Genomic DNA, 25,289 nt, shown 5'->3' with positions numbered 1-25,289 from the left:
CTGGGCCCAGCCTCTTGGGGCTTCGTGCTTAAGTGTTGGCTAGGAGCAATCCTTGAGTCCTTTCTCACATTGTAGAATAAAAAACGGCAGAGTTCCTTTTTCCTGTGTATCTGTTTTTATCAGAGCCAGCAAGAAGGCAGAGATCCAAGCTTGCTCAGGCCTCACTGGCAGTCCAATCAAAAGCCCTACTTAAATCTTATAGAGTAATCTAATCAAAAGTCTCTTAACTGAATTTAATTCAAAGGGTCCGACTCCTGGAGGAATGGATTAGTTTAAGAACATAATCTTTTTTTCTGGAATTCACAAAATTCAAACTGTCATAGTGGTCAACGTGTTCTTTTATAAACAGTAAGTAAAGATGGTAAAATGGAGTATAAAACAATCTTATGACTCTCTAAAAAGGAAAAAGGAAACTATATATTCAATGTCATGTTCCTATATCAATGTCTGATGAACTTTTAGAAATAATTGATCAAAGAGCTTTCCTTAAAGTTATGAGAGAACAAATACCAAAAGGCAATATATTAAATAAATCCCAACCTACATTGTGAAAAATATAAGTTAAATAATGCCTTATTTACTTAAATATATGTATTCATAGATGTAAAGAGTGTGATAGATACAATTATATACAATATATTTTCTACATATAATTGTAAGCACTCTTCATTATCAAGGCAGGCAAAGCTTATACAAATCATTCCCTTGTTCTAGTGGTTGTATTTATTTATTTATTTTAATTCTCTAAAATAGTTTGAAAACTCAATTGAATATCAGTAATAGTGTAATTTTCAAAGATCACGTTTTTACTTATTGAGCAATAAGGGGTGGGCAGGGGAAATCTTATATATCAATGCCTCCTGAGGCATCTTACAAAGGTTACAGTCTATTTCTGTTATTGAAAAATTGTGGTGATAAATATCTGTGCTCCTTTCAAAGTCCTAGATAGACATGTATATCTATCAAATGCTAGTCAGAATATGGCAGAATAAAGCATGATGCATTCTTTCAGTGTATGTCCTCAGTTTTTTTCTTTTATATTCTTTCTGTGAAGTCTGCTTGTTAACTGTGTAAACTTTCTGACCTGCTGACAGTAGTCAGTTTATCAATAACAGAAAAACCCAATTTTTCACAATGTAATATTTGCATAAAATTACTACAGCAAGCTTCTATTTCACAATCTTATTTTAGAACAATGTTTCTCAAAATATTATCTATGAACTAGTTATATCACAATCAGCTAGGATTTAAGTAAAAAAATATGTATGTAGATTTTAGGACCCCATCAGAGACCTAGTAAACCTTGGAGATGGTGATCATTAGTAGTATTTCTTAAAAAGCCCAGTAGATATTTTTTATTATTGCTTTTTTTTTTTAGTGTTTAAACTAAAATTTTTTAAATACAAATCTTTGCACACTTAAATCTGATTTCACCAATAAATTTATTATATTTAAGCCAATGGCTATTTATCAATGATTGGATTATGATCAGTTTATAAAATACTGATTGATAATATTTGCAAAATGAAGTTTATTTCTTCCATCTGGATGGACACTGATTTAAAGACATTTTATCTTAATTTATTCAAGGCTTTAAAGCCCAGCAAAACATGAAATGAAATGTCAGTTAAAACACATATCATTCCTAACTTAGCAAACCATTAAAACTCTCTAAACCTCAGTATCTTTATTTTTTACATGGACAATATATAATATAATTTAGATTGGTATATGTAAGTGAATAAAGAATGATTAATACAAAAGAGACACATACTGATAAATTAGTATTTTTATTCACTGAGGAAATATTTCCCCTTCCCATTTAAATGTTATAATTTATATAAGAGTAGAGAGAAGGACATAGACAAGTTATAATAAACTGTATGTTTTAGTCAGCCAAAGTGGTGCTGATGCAAACTACCAGAACTCTGTTGGCTTTTATCAAGGGTATTTATTTGGGGTAGAAGCTGACAGTTACCAGGCCCTGAAGAGTCCAACTTAAGGTGCTGTAAGAGGTACTTTCTCACCCAAAGTCTGTTGCCATGTGTTTATGCAAGATGGAGGGCTATATCTGAGGGTTCAGCCTTCCTTCTTTCTCTTAAGGCTCTGTGGTCCCAGCTTCTTCCAATTTTTAGGCTGGCATAAGGCTTTATCCCTTTCCGGGCTCAGCTGCTCTGCTCTCTCCACAAGGCCAGTTAGCGAACTATCAGGTCAACGCTTTGGCTCTCTCCCCAGGGTTCCAGCATCAAAACTACTTTTCTGTGTGCTCCTTCTCTGTGTGTTTTCTTCTCTTTCTTTAACTGAGTATCTATTTATATAGCCCACAGCTGTAAACTAGCTGAAGACAGAGACTTGCCCTAATGATGTGGTCAAATAAAAGCCCTAATCTTGATTTAATGAAGTAAAAGTGAAACCTCTGAGTCTAATACAATCTAATATGCCCAGAGGAACAGACCAGATTACAAATACAATCCAATATCTATTTTTGGAATTCATAAGCAATATCAAACTGCTACACTATACTACACAAAAGAAGTATTCCATGGTTGCCATAAAATGCCATTTGTACATTCTGTGCAGTGGAAGAGGAATGATAATAGATGTTATGTGGCTTACAAATTGCATCAGAATTAAAGCTGGTATTTGAGCCAAGCATTTAGGAATAAGGGCCTTGATAGATATGAACTATGGGGAAGGACCAAGGTAATTGAGACAAGATAAGCTAAGCCACAAAGGGTGAAAAAATACAGAATACATAAAAGAAAAATCCAAGTAGTTCATTTTATTGGAGAAAAATGCATGCTAGGGAGTGGTAGAAATCACTAGAAAGTGAATGATATTCTAAGAACTTTTAGCTTTATAATAAAGTAGGAAAATAATAGCCTGGCTTATTTTACTTTATTTTGCAATAAATGACACACTGCAGGCACACAATAAGTGCTTATGAAATGATTGAATAGTCTGGACACAATGCAATGGATATTTTTAAGATAAATATACAAGATGAGACATAATACATTTATAGACAAAGATGGCAAGAAATAAAGTGTTGCTAAGAAAATGTATTTGGGACTAGAGAGAGTGAGCCGATGGATCCAGAATTTGAATGTTATGATAACATGAGAAATATGAAACTTTCTTAAAAAAAGAAAGAAGTAAGAATATTAATAACCTATGCCCTGTCCTTAATGGAATATCATTGAAAGAGCTAAAACTAATGTTCCTGTTTCAGGATACTACTGCTGTCTGGACAAAGAGATATTTCACAACATAATGTAAGGTTGGATCCTTCATTTATTCATGCATCTCCCCAATAGGTATTTGTTTTATGACTGATACTGTGCTTGGTAATGGGAAAAATAATAGTAAACAGACCTTGACTCAGTCTTTCCTTCAAGGTACTTTCAGCTTAATGGAAATTCAGATTTCAATCCAATAATCACAAAAATAATTAGAAAACTGTGATAAACATTATGAAGAAAGCATACATGGTGCTATAATATTATGTAACAAGATAATGTTATATAATCCTTGATGATAGGGAAGGTTTCCTGGAGAGTGACATTTCAGTTGAGATCTTTAAAAAAGAATAAGTTAAAAAAAAAGTTGATCCTTCTTGGCAAAGCAACAAGTAGAAATACAGAGAAGAGAGAGAATGTCAAAAAGAAGAACTTACCCTGTTAACACATCTCCAAAGTAGAAATAGACAGCTTATTATAGAACAATATTAAGGCAAAAGGCTTTTTTGGTTGTTTTTTAGTTGTTAAAAAGTAATTTTAAATATTAGTATCTTTGATTGAATGGTCATCTCACTCCAAAATAAGTCCCAAATTCAGTTGTCAGAGAATGATTCAGTACTTGAATAATAGTATTTGTTCACACCACCAAGTGAGTTCCCTTTCATATTATTTCTTATAATGTTGGTCCTAATAGGAAAGGTATAGATATTTCCCATATGAGATTCATAAAGCTACACCTCATAATATAAGTGAAAGGTGTTTTCTTGTGCTCCTTAAAATGCTTACAATTATGAAATTAATTTGTATTGGAGGTTTTTAACTACAAATTTGATATCTTGCTAAGTGACATTCAAAGGTCTCAAAAATAATGCCAAATACCGGGGTTGACATTTTACAAGCAACCAAAAAAAAACTAGAAAATAACTAAATACTAGAATGTAGGTAAGAGAAAAAGGACAGAAACAAATAAAATACTCCTTTTTGGCTGATTGTAAAGAAGCAATTTTCAAATTTTATTTATGAAATATCACAGTGGTCCAATGATGTACCTTTGCACTGTGTATTGGATTTGATAACATCATGCTTTTGAAAAGAAGCAAAAGGGCAATTTTTGCCGCTGAAGGTGACCTTTATTACATCTTTTTTCTAAGTGCCTCTTCCAAGATTGTCAGGACAAAGAGAAAAAAATCTGAGGCAGTAGCTAGCAGGCATGTGTTTTTTCCCTTTGTTTCCTTATACTAAATAATATTGATTTCTATATATTCACCTAACTGATTCTGTAAAAGATATGCAAAGAAAAGTAATTTCCAAGTGTTCATTCTACCATGATGACTAATCAGTTTTTCTGTGTCCTGTATTTCACAGCTAATGGAAAATGCTGTGTCAATGATAATTTGCATTAACACATCCAGCCCATTTCAAGTTCTCCATATTAATGGTCAGATAACCCTTATAAATGTGAAGAATCTCATTGAGTTACCTAAGAAACAATAATTAATGGGAAAAGCAGTACATAAAAAATGTTTACATTTTGACATGAGCTTCTCCTGAGATAGGAAATACTAATACAAACCTGTTTGATTCTTCTAAGACTAATATCCAATAAAAACATATTTATGGTCCTTTGTACTGATTTGTATCAGTCACTTTAACGTGCTTAAGACTGTGACTATAAAAGTCTTGGCTTACGCAATAGCTATAACATTTTCACGTTATAGATAAGAGTAATAGAGGCATTTGAATAGTGTGAAGAGAGTAAGGAAGTACTAGGGACTATGGAGTCTAAGAGTAGTCCTAAATATGTCTAGTCAGTTTTAGAATTGTGGTGAACCCTTACCTGGATCATAACCAATTCAAAGAGCAATTTCTATCAGAATTGGTGGGGCCTTTGGAATCAAGTACACTATTCCAAGAGTAAGTAATCATTTTAACAAAAAAAAATCATGGCGATTCTATGAATGCATAGAATTCCAGTGAAATTTCTATGAACTCTAACCCATGAAACTAAATTGGAAAACAGGAAAAATAATTGGTGAGAATATTTCATTGTTAAATGATAGGAATGCAAAATCATGACATTCTAAGTCCTCACCATAATTGTTTTTATTATACAGATTTGTTGTTTGATTTACATGTTTGACCCACATCTCCATATCTAAGTGAGTAAATAGCAAACGAAATTCATGATGAAATCAAAAGAATGGAGTCGCTTCATTTTTGCTTTACCCACTTCTTCAAACACAGATAAAATTGATAAAAATAGATAAAAAATAGTGCAGTGGAAGGCTATAGATTGATGCATCAGACAACAGGAATTACAATTCTTTTCTTTAAGATAGGAGAAATAATGAATCTTCCCAATCCCTAATCATGAAAGGAACCTGAAAAGAAGCCTAGCTGCTGAACTTTGGCTAAGCTAATACTTTTTGGAAGATGGGAAACTACACAGACTCAATTTGAAGAAAAGACAAAATTTGAAAGTAAACAGAGTCTTCTGCTCATTTGGTAAATGGCTACCCAATATCATTATATCACAGTAGTTACAAAACACCTTTATAAAACCTGGTTCTGGATTGAGGCCCAATCCCAGTGGAAGCCATTGGGTATGGTTTAGAGTGGTGTTTCAGAGGAGTGAGAAGAAGAAAGGACAGAGGGAGAGATACAAAAGCAACAGAATTACTAAAATACAAAGTGGGAAGGCAAAAGTGATAATATCATAATGTATACTTTCATTTTAAAACCAAGATCATATATAGTCTATTGTTGAAAAAGAAATGCTGAAAAAATTTCACAAAGTTGTTGGGTAGAAGATAATTTCTTAAAAAATGATTTTTTTTAGTAAAGATCATAACCAATTAGAATATGCAATAGAAAAACACATGTCATTTGTAACAGCTAAAAATACTATAATGTACTCCTTCATAAGTTGTAACGTGCATAAAAATATATATGTGCAAATTTAACAATAATTTGAAAAATAAATTAAAATTTTGAATAAATTGAGAGAAAAGCCATGCATAAAATTTGTGCCAAGATGGAGTAATAGGAATCACATTTGCCCTCTCACATGAAACCACTGAAAAACTAGGTAAAATACATGATGTAAAGGTTCTCAAGACATTGGGTACCAGGAACAAAGGACAGTGATACCTTGAAGATGAAAAACATGTGAGATAAACCCAAAATTATTCCTGCTTACTGTCTGTAAAAATTAAAGGTCATAGAGCATGGAAGGGCACAGCAAAGCAGAACTGAATAAATTACTAGAGGATAATAGATGGAACTGGATGATAAGGTAGACCAAGCCATCTTTATACCTAGAATCCATACCAGAAAAAATATTTTAAAAATTTAAAAATATTTAAAAGAAGTAAAAATAATTAATTTTATAGGTAAACAACTGAAATAAAACGTAATCCTCTACAGCATGGGACTGAAATCATAGCCTTCCTTTGCCTGGTCTAGGGTACCACTGCTTTACCTCCCAAGCACACATTGGACTTCTTTTAAAATTTTTATTTATTTTTATTTGTTTTTTAGTTTTTAGAAGCTACTTAGATTATGTAAGTGTTACATAAGAAATGCAGGGGATCCCCATATACCACACTTCCTACCCATTCCATATTCCCCCATATTAAGAACATCCTTCATTAGTGTAGTACATTTGTGACAAATGATGAACACTTATTGAAGCATTACCACTAAGTGTGGATTATAGCTTACGTTATAGTTGAAACTCTCCTGCACAATTTTGTAAGTTATGACAAGATATATAATAGCCTGTATCTGTCATTGAAACATTACTCAGGACAATTCCAAAGACCTCAAAATGCCCCCATGTTAAGCTGGTACTTCCCTCTCTTCCCACAGAACCTCCAGAGGCCACTGCCCCCACATCAATGATAAAAGGTCTTCCATTGCTGGAATCACAATAAGTCTAAAGTAGAATACCAGTAACTTTAGTCCATCGTTCATTCCTCAATCTTGAGGATGCTGGGATGGTGATGTCCACTCCACCTCTAATTGAGAAGGGGCTTAGATCCCATGGGGCAAGTATCTATGAATCTTGTCCTTCAAACAGTGAAGCTTAGTTGCCACAGTGGGCCCCAAGGGGAGGAGGAGAGAAGAATACAGTAGATGGAAGGGGGGGCATAATTGAGGGGCAATGGAAGTGTTCTAAATGATCATGCAATGATGGATACAAGCCATGTTAAATTTCAGCAAAAATTTATAAAAGTTTATGGTCTGAAATGTAAACCATAATGTAACTACTAACCATGTTTAATAGCTATGTTTCAATATTTGTACATCAGTTGTAGCAAATGTAACATCCACATGTTAAAAGATCATCGTTGGGGAAGGGGGAAAAGGGGGAGGATGTTGTATATGGGGGTCCCCTATATTCTGTATGTGACATTATTTTGACCTAAAATTTCTTTGAAGACATTAAAAAAAGAGAGAGAGGTTAAGACACTGAGGAAGAAATGGAAGACATTGCCTTGCCACTATACATATAGGACAACACCTATTACAGTGATGAAAGGCAAAAGATAAAAAATTTTAAAAAATATTTTTCTTTTTTAATACCCCAATTTTTAAACTTTTAGTTTTTCTAAATTATTATGTATTTTATTTCTAAGGTTTAAAACTGTCATTACTATTTCATTTTCTTATTTATTGAATTAGGCTATATATTAGGCTTCATTTGTTAAGAAGTTTTGGATCACAGAGGGGTTCAACTATGGCAGGGAAGGAGCATTGGTTGGGCTGTCATTGATGGCGGATGCATGGGAGGGAGTTTGCCTGGGCATGCATATTGGGTATATAGATATGTTAGAATGTTCATTGGATATTGACACAGTGGGTAGAGATTCACATGAAACTGAGAGAGTGCTGGATTCCTATCCTGGGGGACTCTGCCATATTCTCCAATGGAACAGCAACAATCCTCCAAGTGCAAGGGCAATGACCAGTGAAGGATGGTCCAATAATGGGCCCTTGATACTGGTGTCTATGCTTATGAGCCTGTTGCACTTGAAATTTCAACTTGGCCTAGTGTTGTGGAGGGCCTAAGAGTTACCTCCTGAAAGCCGAATTCAGCATATGAATGCATTACCTTCCCCCCAGCATGGGACATGATTCCCAGGAATAAGCCTCCCTGGCACTGAGGGATTACTACCAAGCACCAGCTGGTGATGAAGCTAGAAAAAGACCTTGAATAAAAGGGGGAAATGGTAAAGACAAATGAGTTTATATGACTAAGAGACTTCAAAATGAGTCAGGAGGTCATCAGAGGAGTCATGCTTACACAAGTCTCAACAGGATCTCAGAGACAGCCAAAGTAGATACCATGTAGTTGTGCTCCTGAGTGCTACAGAGACACCCAGGCCCTATGGTCATGGCAGATTGCTCCAGAGTTCAATGTCTTGCCAGTGGGCCCTACTTTAGAATTTGTGCTCCTGAGTATGATGGAGTTGGACTCAGATGTGACTTCTCTACACATGCCTCTTCAGTCCCTTTTACTGAACCTGTGTTTGGCACTGGGGTTGGTGTATGCCCAGGAGACTTAAGTCTCTGGGGTGTCCATGTGCCAGCTGGACCCTGAGCCTTAGCAGTGTTGTAGCATCTACTCTCCAGTTCATTGGACTACCCAGGTCAGTTGACAGGGAGATGAGGCTGGACAACCACCACACCAAGGAATCAAGAGAGTCTATAGCTGTGGGTACGAGAGTCACATCCACCAGCCATGTGGGATTAGGGATCGAAGTCCCTCTCAATTGAGAGGTAGAGTGGGCATCACCATCATATCCCTTATCTTTTTATTTATGTTTACAATTTCTTTGATATGTTCTCCCAGTGCTTTCTTCCTTCACTTCATTAAGTTGATTAATGATATTTGTTTAGACATGTCTGATTAGTTGTTCCATGTTCTGCATCTCCTCCTGCTTTTTAGTTTGTTCATTAGACAGACGGTTTCTTAGTGTGGCTTATAATTTTTTGTTGACGTCTAGGTATCTGTCTTGATAGGTTTGTTTGGTTAGTTAGCTTCTCTTTCTACTCTTTGGTTTTATTTTTGTTGTATTTTTTGGCATGTGTGGTAAGGCTTCACTTTGACACTTTGTTCCTCTTATTCTATTTCCTTACTATGTCTATCTTCCCTTGAAAAAAGAGTTAGGACCAGAGAAAACGACAGAGATAAGAGAAAAAAAAAAAAAGGTAATAATAATAAAAACAGAAGTGGAGCCATACAAGGCCTAGGAAAATAACTAATTAACACATGTGAAAATCATAAGAAGTACAGATAAATTAGTGCAAAAAAGGGGAGCAGAAAAAATGAAATGAGAAACAAAATAGAGAAAAATATATAGAATGAATTAAAATGGCAGAATAATGAGGAGAGGAAAAGAAAAAAGAAAGATAAACAAAAAAAGATAAAGTAAAAGAGAAAACAGAAAAAGAAAGGAAAACAAAAACAAAAACAATTGAAGATCAAAGAAAATGAGATGGAATGAAAGAAAAAGAATGGAAAACAGAAGATAGAAAAATAAAGGAAAGGAAAGAAATAATGTAGGTAGAAAAAAAATCAGTAAAAGAGAAAAAGGGAGACAATGAAAGGGGAAACACAACAAACAAACAAACAAAAATCAAGGAAAACAGCCTTTCCTCTTAGGCCTCTAAAGAGTTTCTCAGGCTGCCGGTGTTCATCAATCAAACCTGCATGAAACCTGCAGCCTTCCCTCTGCAGGTAATGTACTGGGTTTTAGCGAGTAAAATAAGGGGATGGGGGAAAGGAAACTTTAAAAAAGAAAAAAAAACAGATTCAAGAAAACCTAAAATTTACAAATGTCTATATGTCCCCTTTCATAAGGATGCCTGATGACCTGGTCAATCACTTCTCCACTTGCCTAAAAGGCCATGGACCTTGCATAAGCAAAGCAGGAATTCCTCCACTGAGGTAAGCTCCCTCCCTCGGTTAAGTAGCCTTCAAAAACCTATCTACCTCCTTTCCGCCAGGTGTTTTAAAGTACAGCTCGCTTGAGTTCTGCTGAGTACGCCCCTGCCCCACCCCTCTCTAGTCTAGTTCTTCCGTTTCCCTGGCAGCGGGGCATGACAGCCTGACTGAGCAGATATCCTCCTCTCTCCCCATCGGGTGGGGGTCCCTTCCAAGATTCAAAAGAAGCTCTGCTGGCCAAACTCACCACGAGAAAACCACTGTCCACTTGGTCAGACCTTTCTTCCTCTCAGGGAATGCCCCCTCCCAGTCCATTGGTACCAGTGAGCCAGAGTCTCCACCAAAGCAGCGGGGTGTACGTGACCCCTCCACCCACAGGGGCAAGCAACTGAAGCAGCACCCTCCTAGATGGCTCAGAGCACCTTCCCATTCTATATATAGTCAAGGCATCTCCTTTAGATAGGCTCCTGCCTTCACTCGTTTTTGTTTTTGTTTTGTTTTTGTAAAAGGGTCAGACTCTGCCTACCTACTTCAGTTCCATTTTCCCAGAAGTCCACACGTTGGTCTTAACATAAACTGTCTTCTAAACCAAGAAGGATTCAAATTTCTCCCCATAAATATCTCTAAGAGTAATTTACATACTAATTGATCATCAGATATGTGTTTATTGAGTTAGCACTAATACACAAATACATATCCTCATAATTTTGACTTCTTATGTTTCCTTCATTTCCAAAACTTAATTAATAATTCTACAAGTTATTTATTTGAAAATCTCCTATCCTTATTGTTATTTTAATTTTCCTTTGTAATTTTGGCTTTTATGAACCAATACCTCTATAACTGCAACATACTCTCAACTAGTCCAGTGTAAATTTACCTTAAAAAAACCCTTATCTTATTGTACTCTAGTAAATATTTAACAACACCATTCTATAAGGAATGCCTTTGCTTGTATATATTCTGTAAATAATCCCACCATGGTTAATTACAGGCTACCAATGCAACCCACTAGATGAAGACTTGATAAGTGATGCTAAAAAAAGGCTCTTGACAGCAGGCCAGAGCAAGCTCCTGCACTCACCCAGCTTAACCCATGCTGCATAAAATTACCAGACAAATCCCATCATCTGTTTCACTTGGATCTAACTCTTTCTTTTAACAGCATGCTGGGGTGCAGTAACTTGCCTGAATAACTGCTGTTTGATAGGGAAAATGAGAAACCTGACAAATGAAAGTATTATATTCTTCTACTGAACTGGGACAAGCGCTGAGATGTGGCAAATAGCAGGCTCATCTTCAGTTGTAAGACATGAAGTCGATTTTGGAGAAAGAGACTTTTTTGCTGCCTCCTTTTCGAAATGTTAGTTCATCTGGAGAATAACAATTGTAACATTTCCTAATTTACAGTGTAACAGTGAAAATTGGAATTATTGATGGTAAATTTAATCTTGACTAGTATTATTAGTTGCAGGTGCTAAAAGAAGGTGTGGGTAGAACTCTATTTCTTGTGATAAGCCTGTAGTTATTAAGGGATAACTGATATTATAAGATCTAATAGAAAATAAAGGAATGCAGGGTTTTGGGCTCAGATATTCTGACAAGCAGGTTGAATAAGGTGATTTAAAAAGAGTTTACTCAAAAATCCATACATTTCAGTAAGCCAGCATTTAGAGGGCTGTTAGGAGAGCCAATGACTGTGGGAAGAACTCCAGATCTCTGGATATAAAAGGATAAAAATAAGATAAGTAGCACATTCACATGGTGTGGATTACTAGATAAATTATGGAAACAAAATGTGATTTACAGTATACTACAGCAGTTTCATTATCAAAACTAAAAACAATGTAGATAATCTCAAAAAAGAGAAAAATAACTGAAACTAAGACGTGGGGCAGACTTACTATGTTTCTCTAAGCAAAGTCCAAATTGTAGGCTTAGATCACCTGAAAGTCCTCCTGCTTATGTAAAATTAGAAATGTGGACAAGTTCTAAGGCCAAATTTGAAATGACTTAAGTGGTACAGATATTTTGAAAAAAAGGGAAAGAAAGTGTAGATCCCAAACTTCAGTTTGTGGCTTTCTAGATTTTATTTATCCAATCCAAATATATCTATCCAATTCTATTTCCCAGTATAACTCCAGAGGTATGACATTCCTCTCTCCTTTGACTATCTACTCCTTACTCCCACTTTAAGATCCAGCTTAAATTTCACCTCCTCCATGAGAGCTGATACATCCCTATATGCTGATATCTCCTTTCTCAAGATTTCCATGCTCAAATTTTTTATGAAGGTGATCAGTTTCACTTCTACCTTATAATTTAAGCCACAGTAAGGGACATACCTATTACTTTTATTTACAAAATAAAGGGAGAAAAAAAATTATAAATATAATTAACTAATTCTTACTTAATCACTTTCCCCTTATTCTAGAAGGGGGACTTTAATGCTAATCATGCTTGTCTGGAAGATCCTTTTGGAAATACATTATTAGAAATCAGCAATTAATATACATCCATCCATCCTTTAAAATCTGAGGTCATATGATGTAGTAAAAAGAGAAGAAATCAACTTCAGTGTTAGATTAGTCAAAAAATTCCATTGCCATTACAATATGTATTAATAGCTGTGTGATCTAGTCATATTTCCTTATCAATAAATTGGGGTACTTGATTGATATAAGATTAGTTTAAATATCACAATTAAATGATCTAACACACTGTTAGAAACAATAAGTGCTTACAATTATTATTCCACTGACATCAATTCCCTCCCTCTGTTTGCTTCTTTGCCCTCTTTCCACCTTTTTATATAAACCATGTAGTAAATTGTTGATTTCATTCTTGATATAGTAGGAAAATCAGGTGGTGTGAAGCTGTAAACAGTATCCATTAAACAAATATAGATTGGCTTTGATTCACCCTTATTCAACAAAAAGTGCTAAATCTGTAAGCTTTTTAATGGTCAATTAATTCCAAAAGGAGCATGAAAACTCTTCTTTGGCTAGAATTTTAAAGCTGTAGTCATTATCTGTATAAATAAAGATGATAATATATCCTAGACATGATGTAGTTAATGCACAGTCTTTTGAATATTAAATTTTATGTATTTTTAGTGCCATTTTACTCATCTAATCTTTTTTATTTGGCAAAATGTTTTCTTTAGGCACATTAATATTCATGATCAGACTTAACATAGAAGAACTATTCCATTAAATTTAAATTAAACGCTTAGTTATGGGTGTTTACAATGATGTTATTGTTAATTGTTTATGCTGACTTTGTGCCATTATATCTAGTGCTGGCTCTGGATTATCTACCATGCTTAAAAATGCAGCTGGGCTGGGTTTTTTTGTTCTGGAAGATAGATAGAGAATGGTGATTGAAAATGCTAATGACGTGAGAATCAGTTCTGGTCCAGTAGAAGCAGTCTCTCATGATGAAGCTTTTGATGACATGTATTACAAAGTAACTAAATATTCCCTACTATCTGTTAGGACTAAATTTCCTGATATAAAACAAAACACAATTATTATATGCACCCCTCCAATCCCCCTCTTCTTGTTTCAGTACTTGACATGGTTTTTAGGGTGATATATCTAAATTCATATCATGCTCTTATTAAAACCATTCTCTTGCTTCCTACTATTTTAAGGATAACCAATGCCACCCTCACCTCCACTATTCCCTTCAAAAATTGTACTCCATTCATACTGAACATCCCATCTACTTTTTAAAAACTTATTTTGCTCTTTTTCATTCAAGCTTTATTCACATGGTAGTCCTCTATTTAGAAGATTCTTTCATTTCCCTAGTCTATCTAACTATCTAAATTTATTTCTTGCTTTAAGGTTATTTATTCTAGGAAGTCCTGAGTTAGCCCAACTAAATGTATTAAGGGTTCATGTTATGTACTTTGACAATTCTTGATACTGCCTTTATTGCAGACTATATCCCACATTTTAGTAATCATGTGTTGGCTTTCCTTTTTTCCTAATAAACTGTAAATGTCATGAAGTCTTGGAAAAAGTATGTTTTTTTCCAACTTTTATTGTCAAGATAGGCCTGGCCCAATGTTGACACAATTGTAGGTTCCAAAATGGGTAATAGAGACTTCTGGTCCAGACAAGATGTCATAGTCTTATCTTTCCATGCTCCTCCTCGCAAAGTACAACTATAAACTGGAAATAATGCAATGGACAATCAAATGCAATCACTTAATGGAGGGAAATGGATGGCTTATCAGTTAGAGACCCAAAAACAGGAAGGAAAACATAGCACAGGGTGTCTTCCCTGCCCCACTCAACGGAAGAAGCAAATCTGAGCCTGGCATTTCCTGACTTTCAACCTAGCAACAGAAGGCAGCCAAAGGAGTCTCATCCATATCCAACCACAGAACAAGTAATAGTCTAGCTAATATCAACAGGTAAAACAGGGAGAGCTGGCAAGTAGGATCAATTGGAAACAATGCCAACAATAAGCAGCCAAGATAAATGCGCTCTTTCTCTGTTGGGCCTAATATTCCCCTTCCACCCACAGACATAGGACAATCAGGAAGCACATGAAACATGATCCTGTTACAATAATGCCTGAGCCAGGGCGTTTTTTTGTTCCTGTGGGCCAAAGATCCCTTTCACTACTTAGAAGCACCAGTTGGCCAAATTTGGTAAGGTCATTTCTAACCCCTCAAGTAGAACCAACACAAAACTGGGAGCTTCAGTGGCATGAAATAAATGAAATGGAGCAAAATCTTTCCTCACAGATTATGGAAATTACAGCCTACAAAATAAACAAAGATCTGTGTATTATGACAAAACAGGGTGAATTCCTGCTAAAATAAAAGCTTTAATTAGGACCTAGTGGTTCCTCCCATAATATCCAAATATTTAGGACACATTAAAAAAAAATCAACCATCATAATATGAATCAGGAAAACCTTAACTTGAATGAGAAAATACAATCAAGTGATGTCAATACCAAGATGAATCAGATGTTGGAATAATCTGAAAAGAATTTTAAGCATCCATCATAAATGTGATTCAATAAATAATTTCAAATTCTCTTGATCAAAAATATAAAATCTCAGCAAAGAAATATGTTATTAAAATGAAAAGTTTTGGACTGAATATCATAATAGAATTTTTAAAAAATCTTGCTTAATGAAACCAAGTGTAGGGAGGAGAAAACAAAGCTTAGAATCAGTAAACTTAAGGAAAAGTCAATAGAGTTTGAACAATCAGAAAAGAGAGAAAATAGCCTGAAAAATGAAAACTTGAAGAAATTCAACAGCATTTCAGTGACATGAGGAAGATTACAAAAAAAATCTAACATTTCTATTAGAGTCCAAAAAGAATAAAAGAAAAAGAGTGTGCTGGATAAATATTCAAAGAAATAATATCTGAAGGCTTCCAGAATTGGGAAATCAATAAAATAAAGTAAACCCACAGATTCAAGGGGCAGAGCTAACACCAAATAGTGTAAACTCAAAGAAATCTATACTGAGTTAAATTTATGAAGACTAAAGGCAAAGAAAAACTATTGAAAGCATCCAGAAAGAAAGGATATATTACCTATAGGGAAATACCAATACTGAATAATGAGAAATATTTTCTTATATGAAATCATGGAGGCAGGAAAGAAATGATACAGCATTTTCCAAGTGCTGAAAGAAAAGAGTTGTCCACCACAAATTCTATAATCAATGCAATTATTTTTAGGAATGAAGGGGAAATAAAAACATCATCATATTACAGAAAACTAAGAGAATTTTTCAATATTCTTAAAGAATGACTAAAGGAAGTTCTTAAAACAGAAAAGATATGATTAAAGGACCAACTCTGCAGCATCAAGAGAGAAAAAAACATTGGAAAGAATACAAATATTGATAAATGAAATAGATTATCTTTCTCTTTATGAGTTTTTTAAAGGTATGTGATAATTGAAAGAAATTATAACACCATCTGTTACTAAATAAAATGATATTTTAAAGTAGGGTAGATAATGGGACTAAATTGGAATTAAAGTTTCCATACTTTGCTCAAAGAGATAAAATTTTGATACTGGTAGACTGTGATAGAGAACATATGCATATTAAAATACTTAAAGAGTAATGAAAAGAAAACTATACAAAGTTATGCACTCAGTCACAGCAAAGTAAATTAAGATGGAACTGGAAAAATATACACACATCCCCCTGGAAGGTAAAGAAAGAAACTGATGGGGGAAAAAAAGCAGAAAAAAATGTAAAGAGGCAGAATTAAGCCCTCATTAGTAATTACATTAAATGTATTGGTGTAAAAATTGCAGTTATAAAGCAGAGCTGAGAGTGGATTAAAAACAGGTCTTATAAGCTCTGCTGTTTATAAGAAACACACTTAAAATGTATATCATGATAGGTTGAAAGTAAAAGGATGGAAAAAAATCATACTTTTAAAGAGCAGAAATGTCCATATTATTATCAGAAGAAATATAATACAAATCAAAGAAAATTTCTACAGACAATGGACATTGCATAATAATAAATAATCATTAGTAACATTAGTAAATTATACAATGATCTTAAATATGTACACAGCATATATCAAGGCCTCAAAATACATGAAAAAAACTGAAAGGATAAATCCACAAATCCACAACTATGCTTGTTTTCTTCAACAATATCCCTTTGTCAAGATGTTGATAGAACTAATTGCACTAGTAGACACAATATCAGAAAGATATAGAATATCTGAGTAACATAACAAACCAAAAAAGATCTAATTAGCATATATAGACCACTCCAATCAAAACAGCAGAACACATGATTTTCAGGTACCCAAGGAACATCCACCAAGATAGACCAAAATCTGAGTCATAAGACAAATTTCAACAATTTAAAAAAGAATTCATATACTACAAATTATATCCTCTGATGAAATCAGACTATAAACCAATATCAGAAAGACTACAGGTGACTCTCAGAAAACTTGGCAATAAAATAATGTGTTGCTAAATTATGTTTTTAATTTATTTTTAAGTGTATTTTTTTGAAGATACATAGATCATGAAAATGTTATATTAAAAAATATGAGGTTCACACATACCTCACACCCTACCCCACCCGCTCCTCCCACATCAACAACATCTTTCATCATTGTGGAACATTCATTGCATTTGGTGAATACATTTTGGAATACTACTGTACCACATGGATAACAGTTTACATTGTAGTTTACACTCTTCCCTAGTACTTTCAGTGCGTTATGGCAGTATATATAATGACCAGCATCTGTCCCTGCAATGTCATTTAGGACAACTCCAAGTCCTGAAAATGCTCCCACATCATATCTCTTCTTCCCTCTCAATGCCCTCAGCAACTACTATGGCCACTTTCTCCACATCAATGCTACAATTTCTTCCATTACTAGTCACATAGTTCTATAGTAGAATACTAGTAAGTCCACTCTAATCCATATTATTCCTCCATCCTGTGGACCCTGGGATGGTGATGTCCACTCCACCTCTATATCAAGAGGGGGCTTAGATCCCTCACAGTTGATGGATGTTATTCTCCTGCTTGCAGTTGTAGGCACTCTTGGTTCCCTAGTGTGGTAGTTGACCATCTTCACCTCCCTGTTAGCTGACCTGGGTAAGTCCAACAAACTGAGTAGGAGTTGCAACTCTGCTGAGGCTCAGGGCCCAGCTGGCACATGGCCAGTCCAGAGATTCAAGTCTCCTGAGTATACACCAACCCCAGTGCCAACCACAGGTTCAGTAAAAGTGACAGCAGAGGCATGTGTAGAAAGGTCACCTCTGAGTCTAACTCCATCACATTCAAGAACACAAACTCAAAAGTAGGACCTACTGATAAGGCACTGAACTCCAGAGCCATCTGCCCTGACCATAGAACCTGTGTGTCTGTAGCCCTCAGGAGCACCATTATCTGGGGTTGTATCTACTTTGACTCTCTCTGGGATCCTGCTGAGGCATGCATAAGCATGATCCCTCTGATGACCTCCCAACTCTTTTTTGAAAACTCTTAGCCACAAACTCATTTGTATTTACTATTTACCCCTTTTATTCAAGGTCTTTTTCTAGTTGCATCACCAGTTAGTGATTGGTAGTAATCCCTTGATGCCAGAGAGGTTCATCCCCAGGAGTCATGCCCCTCTTTGGGGGGAAGGTAATGCATTTACATACTGAGTTTGGCTTAGAGAGTGGCCACATTTGAGCAACATGGAGGCTCTCAGGAGGTAACCCTTAAGCACCCTGCAGCTATAGGTCTAATTGAAATTTCAGGCACACAGGCTTATAAGCATAGTCATCAGTATCAAGGGCTGATCATTGGACCATCCTTTTCCACTGGTCTTTGCTCTTGCACTTGGGGAATTGTTGCTGTTCCATTGGAGAACATGACAGAGCTTCCCTGGCTAGGAACTCAGCACTCCTTCAGTTGTCATTTGTAACTGTAACTACTATGAAAATACCCAATGAATATTTGAGCATTTTTATATACCCTATATACATGCCCTGGAGAACTCCCTCCCAACCATGTGTTCCCCATCAGTAACACCCACACCAGTGTTCCTCCCCTGTCATAGTTGAACCAATCTGTGATCAAATAGAACATCTCAAACTAAAAATACATAGATTTGGAACATAATGAAAATTCAGCATATCCAAATAATTGGTATGAAGCTAAAGCTCTGCTGAAGGGTGAATTTATAGTACTAACTGTTTACATTAGAAAGAGGAATGGTGTCAAATTGATAACCTAAGTTAGTTCCAGCCCAAAAGAAACTAGAAAAGAAAGAAAAAAATAAAAATAAACCCAGTTCCAAAAATAATTCTCCATATACAGATGGTTTAATTGGAGAATTTTACCAAATATTAAAAAAAAAAAAAAAACCAACCATATCTTGCAGAAAATGGAAAGAGGACATTACATTCCCAGATTATGAAATGACTCCATTATCACCCTGATATTAAAAGAATACAATAACAATATTAAGAGAAAACAAGCTAGATTTCAGGATATTTTCTCAATGTAAATGCAGTCTATGTAAAGTTGCATAAGACCAAAATCCAAGTTCAACTGTTGATCAAAAAGTTCATTCCTCACCTTGGCAGTCTGACAGAAGAGAATCTATTTTCTGGAAATAGATGATAAATACTTCTGTCTTTACACATTTTTTTAAAGTCAATTATTTTGTTTCATTTTATTGAGATGTAAATCAGACAGGAAATTTCACACTTTGGGGTCATTCAGTTTGGTAACCTTTGACAAACTTATACAATTAAAAGTATTATTCATATATATATATGTTGATATTTATAAAATAATTTTTCCCTGGGCTTAAATATACATTTGAAACATGAGGAAAAATAAATGCTGAACTTGAAAATATAAAAAAACATCTAAACTGAATCTCAAAAAAAAGAAAGGGAAAGAAAAAAAAAGTCAAATAGCCTAACATACAGATAATCAGAGTACTAGAAAAAGTCGAGATAGAATGTATCAAAAAATAAAAGTTTTGGAGATAATGGCCAAAATTTTCTCCACATTAATGTAAGGCATTAATTCTCAGATCTAAGAAACTCAGCAAAACCAGGAAGGATAAATACAAAATTATAACACCTAAACACTAAATATTAAATCTATTGAGCACTCTATATGGGAAAAGAACCCTGGGGAAACAATTTTTTAAAAAGTAATGCCTAAAGTTTGCTAACCTGACAAAATGAGTGACGTGCTTCAGTGTTCCATCCCCACACAACAGCTTTGAATTTCTAGCAAGAACCTGGCAGAAACATCTTTCTGAAAGTCCCCGAAAACAATTTAAAAACTGTAACAAGGTGAGAGCCAAATCAAGACAAAGCCTCCTTAAAACTGGAAGGACCCTGGGTGGTCTCTCCTGACCCCTCAGCTCAGAGCTGACCCATTCTCCCGGTGTGGATCCTTGGTTCCATTTCAAGAGAGAGCAGAATAAACCTGGGGCACAAAATGGGAGTATGTATGCCTGGACAAATCTGTCTGGTGGTGGCCTGAGGGACTTACCATCCCAGAAATTGCCCTGAATTTGGAAGACAACTCACTGAGCACTGTGGAAAAGGAGTCAAGTGATTGGGGCTAGAGATTGCTGGCAGAAGAGCATGTAGTGCAGGTGTCAGAGCCATGAGGAAACTAATTCCTAGGGAAGAGGGGACATTGAGAACTGCTTAATTAGGAAAATTCCTATGATATCATGATATGCCCCAGCTATCATGTGCAGAAAGGATCAGGGCAGCCAGTACACTTTGGCCTGTAACTATTCTCCAAACTCCTTTTAAGGATAAGGGAGCATTTGGATAAGTCAATCTGCAAAAACTGGAAAAGGTGTTTCCTTTTCTTCCTTTTTGATATTTTTAAATTCCTGGAATTCAAGGAAAGCTCTGTCTAATGCTAGCCAGATAAAAGCTTAAGGAACAGATGGCTCAGAGGTTAAATTCAAGGCTCAAGATGTCCAGGTTTCTACAAATTATTACAAAACATGCAAAGGAACAGGAAGCAATGCCAAAGGCAAAGGAGAAGATTAAACTGTTAGAAACCATCGATGAGGAAGATAATACCTGGACATGCCAAAGACTTTAAGAAATTGGTCCTAAATATGCTCTAAGAATTAAAGGAAAACATGCACAAATAAGTAAAGGAAATCAGAAACAGGATAGATGAACACAAAGAGAGCATCAACATAAAGATGGAAATTATGAAATGGAACCAAACAGAGCTGAAGACCACAGCAACAGAAATTATGTATTTCCCAGAGGGTTTCAACAGCAGATTGGAGCTGGCAGATGAAAGATTTAAAGGGCTTGAAGATAAGACTACTGAAATAATTCAGTGTGATGATTAGGCTGGCATGTCAATTTGGTCAGGTAATGGTGCCCAGTTGTTTGGTCAAGCAAGCAGTGGACTAATTGAAATGCAAGGACACTTCGTGGACTGTAATCATGAGTGAGTTGATTGACTCTGTGACTGATTATGCCTACAATCAACTGAGGAGATTGCATTCAGCAATGAATGCATCCAATGACATCATCCAATCCACTTAAGGCCTTAAAAGGAGAAGTGATTTCAGGATTCAGAGAGAAAATTCCCATCTGTGATATTTGAATTTTGTTGAATTCTAGAAAAAGATTATGTTCTTAAACCAATCTATTTTTGTTGAATTCTAGAAAAAGATTATGTTCTTAAACCAATCTGTTTTTGTGGGTATAGTTCCCTTCGATTGCATTCAATTCACTTTAGATCACTTGATTACATTGTTTTTGATTGGACTAGGTCAGTGAAGCATGACTCAGGTTGAGTCTCTGCCCTCTCACTGGAGCTGATTTAAATGGAGATACAGAAAGAGATAGACACACAGAGGAAAGGGAAGACACCATACTGATCTTGCCATGTGAGAGAGGGAACTGCAGGAAAACAGAGAGACCTTGAGTGCTAAGATAGGTCCCAGAGTCTGCAACCAGCAAAACACAGAGCCACTGAAAGAGACCCCAAGAGGCTAAGAACATGGAATAGAATCAAGACTGAAGAGATAAGCCATATGCGTGTTAGCTCACAGCTGACCTAGGGAAGAAAGCAGAGCAGCAAAGGCTGAGAGAGGAGCCCCAGTGGGAGAAAAACTCTATGCCTAGTTGCCCACATCTGAGCCCCAGGAAATGTAGATTCTGAAAGGGAAGGCAGAGACCTCAATAGAGATCAGTGGCCAACCTCCCTACATGGCAGACCCCACAATCAACAGTAGCTGACTTTGGTGAGAAAGTATCTTTGATGGTGCTTGATTTGGACATTCACAGCCTAAAAACTGCAAGCTTTACCCCAAATACATCCCTTTTATAAAAGCCAACCCATTTCCGGGACTTTGCATCAGCAGCCCTTTGACAAACTAAGGGCTTTACTAGTAGCTGTCTCTACTTCAGACAGCTAGCTTCTGGGGAACTCACTGAGGATATTCATCGGATTTCCTGGCTTACAGTCTGCCCTATGGAATTTGGAAGTTGTGCATCCCCAAGATTGCATGAGACAATTTTATAAAATCTCATACACATTGCAGATATCTCCTGTTGGTTCTGTTTCCCCAGAGAAGCCTGACTAATACATTCTGTCTGAGAATTGGAAAGAAGAAGGAGACAAGAATGAATAAGAGTGATGAAATAGAGGAACTTGTGAGAAATCATCAAACATACTGATATACATATTTTGGCAGTCCTAGAAATATAAAAAAGAGAGAAAGGAGCAGAGAGAATATTAAAAGAAATAATGAAATTATTTAGCCAAAGACATGAATATATACATTCAAGATGCTCAAAAAGCTCTAGAATAAAGTCAAATAGACACATTCTACAGCATATTATAATCACTGTAAAATGTCAAAGATAAAGTAAGAATTATGAAAGCTGCAGAAGCAAAGCAACATGTCATATACAAGGGAGCTTCAATAGGATTAAATGGTGATGCACAGCGTGCTCTTGTGAGCTGACCAGTAGAGAGTGGAGCTGCCAGATGCTATTGCCATATGAAATTGAACAGGACAGAAGAGGTGGACTACATGTCTGACTCCTTCATTAATATCCAAGAAGATATCAGACCAGGATTGCCAATACTGAGGCAAATCTGAGAGCCTGTCAAAAGAAGAAAAGCAACCAGATGCTAATTTAATAAATAGGCAGAAGAACAAGAAAGATGTGACACTGAGTTGAAGAATGCACTAGGCTGAGAAAATAAATGGTTTTCTTTGCTCCAGAAGATGGAATATAATAGTGGCCAGGAACTTGGCAAGAGTGGAGATATTAAACTGATTCCTCTCAATGTCAAAATCAGGATAAGAGGCATTGATCATGAAACATTATTAAAAGGGAGAGCAGAGGATAAATTAGAAAGTGACCACATAAAGACTCACATGAATAACCAAGCCAAAGAAAAACCTGCAAAATAGTTTCGAATGAGACTTAAGAAAAAGCAAGATGAAATGATGCTAGACAGAAATCCTCAACTTCAAATTGCCCAGGACCAACTTCTGCAGATAACTAAAAATATTCTCAATAAAGTAGAACCTAGAAAAATGTCACTGTTTCCTAGAGACAGACAATTGAGCAGTTAGAATTCCCTACATTTCAATGCCAGTGAAGAAAGAGGGTCTTTATATAATTATAATTTTTGTGTGTTTTTTGTACTTTAGAGGATATAATTGTTCATTCACTTGACAAACTAATAGGATGCCATTTCTAAATGTATGTAGCATAGATGTGGCCGATTACAATTTATGGCTGTATTGTGATGCACCAACAGGTAACTCCTTTCTTCCCTTCTTTACCTTGGGAAAAAATTGAAAGTTAAGACCCAGGAGTCAGAGGGAGCTCAAAATATCAGCTTGGAAACTGAAATAGAGGAAAAGGTTGGCTTGTTCTACAATTAGGCTCCTAATATTTCTTCCTGACTGGAGGGCCCATTTTTGCATTCTGAGACCAGTAAGCTCTCAAGATTAAAGAATCCACATATACTCAGTTTCTTCTCCCAATATCATCAATCACAGTAAGACACTTCTCTGTTGGGAAGGGAGAACTGGTTGCCATACTTCTTTCTCCCAAGAAGTTCCTTTTTTCTATTTGCATTGTTAGTTGGTGCTTGGTGGGAGGTTCTGAAGTGAGGGAGAGGGAAAAATAAGTGTAATTTGGGGGCATTTTCAGGACTTGGGAATTGTCCTAAATGACATTGTGATAACAGATACAGAACTATATGTATCTTGTCATAACTTACAAAATGGTGCAGGAGAGAGTGTAAACTACAATGTAAAGTATAATCCATGCTCAGTAGCAATCTTCAAAATGTGCTCATCAATTTTAACAAATGTACCACACTAATGAAGGATGCTGTTAATGTGGGAAAATGTGGGAATGATAGGGAGCAAGACATATATGAATCCTCTACATTTTTTGTGACATTTATATAATATAGGTATCTTTTAAAAATTAAAAAGTATCTATCTATCTATCTATATATATAAGCTACCCTTGCACAGGTTAAGATAACCAATAGTACAATGGTATTAGCCCCTGATGTAATATGACCTAATTTACTTGCTTTCAAGTTTAACCTGGATAACTTTAGAAAAAGTTAATGCAAGGGTCCCACTGACATAGATTCTGCTGTAAGTGATTACTGTGACCTGGGCATCACTACCCTTGAATCTATTATATGATGCAGCAGAGATTGAGAACCACTAACCTGGTTAATATCTCGACCTCTAATCCTCATCCAGAAAATGAACCATTATTTTTATGAGTGTAAATGTAAAGATATATCAATTATTGGCATTTGTAGTTAGATATTATTTAATATTTACTTTTTTAGTTAAAAAATAAAATTGCATTAGTAGCCAAAAACAAATGAATATACCTTTCTTTTGGAATTAGAATCAAATCCTTTTCTGTCATTTCAACATCCTGACATTCAGTCAGTCTCAAAGTCACATGAATAAATTCTGATGGAATAGAATTAGACAGGAAAGGGCTTTTCTTCCTACTTTTACTGACTATGGGGAAATCCATCACCTTCCCAGGGACCAACAGCATTTCAAATACATTCATAAAGAATTATGCTGAGAATGTAGATAGAGGGTTTGTGGTCCATACTTCCAAGGATAGGGCCTTAGGGAGTGGGAGATGTCCTCCCCTTCCTGTCCATCTAAGGTTAAAAATCTAAGCTTTCAACATGGGTATAAACTTCTTTTCATTTTAACAGAGTTTTTAGGACTTTGCAAGTAGACAATAATGAAAATGAGGGAGCAAAATTTTGAAAATAATTTTTAAATTTGCTTAAAACATTTATCAAATTTGAAACTTTGAAGTGACTTTTGGCATTATGATGCCATTTACTTTATTTATATTGTACCACGTGTATTTTCAAGATCTTATCTAGAATTTCTAAAGTGTTTCATTTTCACAATTATAAATCTAAAATACTGTAGCTTCTGGAATTCAGAATAAACAAATGTACTTTAATGTACCAAAAAAAAAAAGAAAAAAAGATTAAATGCCAATTTCTTTTTGGAAATCACATAGGCAAGAAGACAATGGGA

General features: G+C 35.4%; 1 pseudogene; it reads left to right on the top strand.

Moving 5' to 3' along the window:
* Positions 1-17,691: 17,691 nt before the first annotated feature.
* On the top strand, positions 17,692-23,312 carry LOC101441637 (G patch domain-containing protein 11-like; annotated as a pseudogene).
* The last annotated feature ends 1,977 nt before the right edge of the window (positions 23,313-25,289 follow it).

This window comes from Dasypus novemcinctus, chromosome 9 (assembly GCF_030445035.2).
Source record: "Dasypus novemcinctus isolate mDasNov1 chromosome 9, mDasNov1.1.hap2, whole genome shotgun sequence".
Lineage (NCBI taxonomy): Eukaryota > Metazoa > Chordata > Mammalia > Cingulata > Dasypodidae > Dasypus > Dasypus novemcinctus.
Note: the sequence above shows the minus strand (reverse complement) of the source record. Positions and strands in the feature narration are given on the sequence as shown.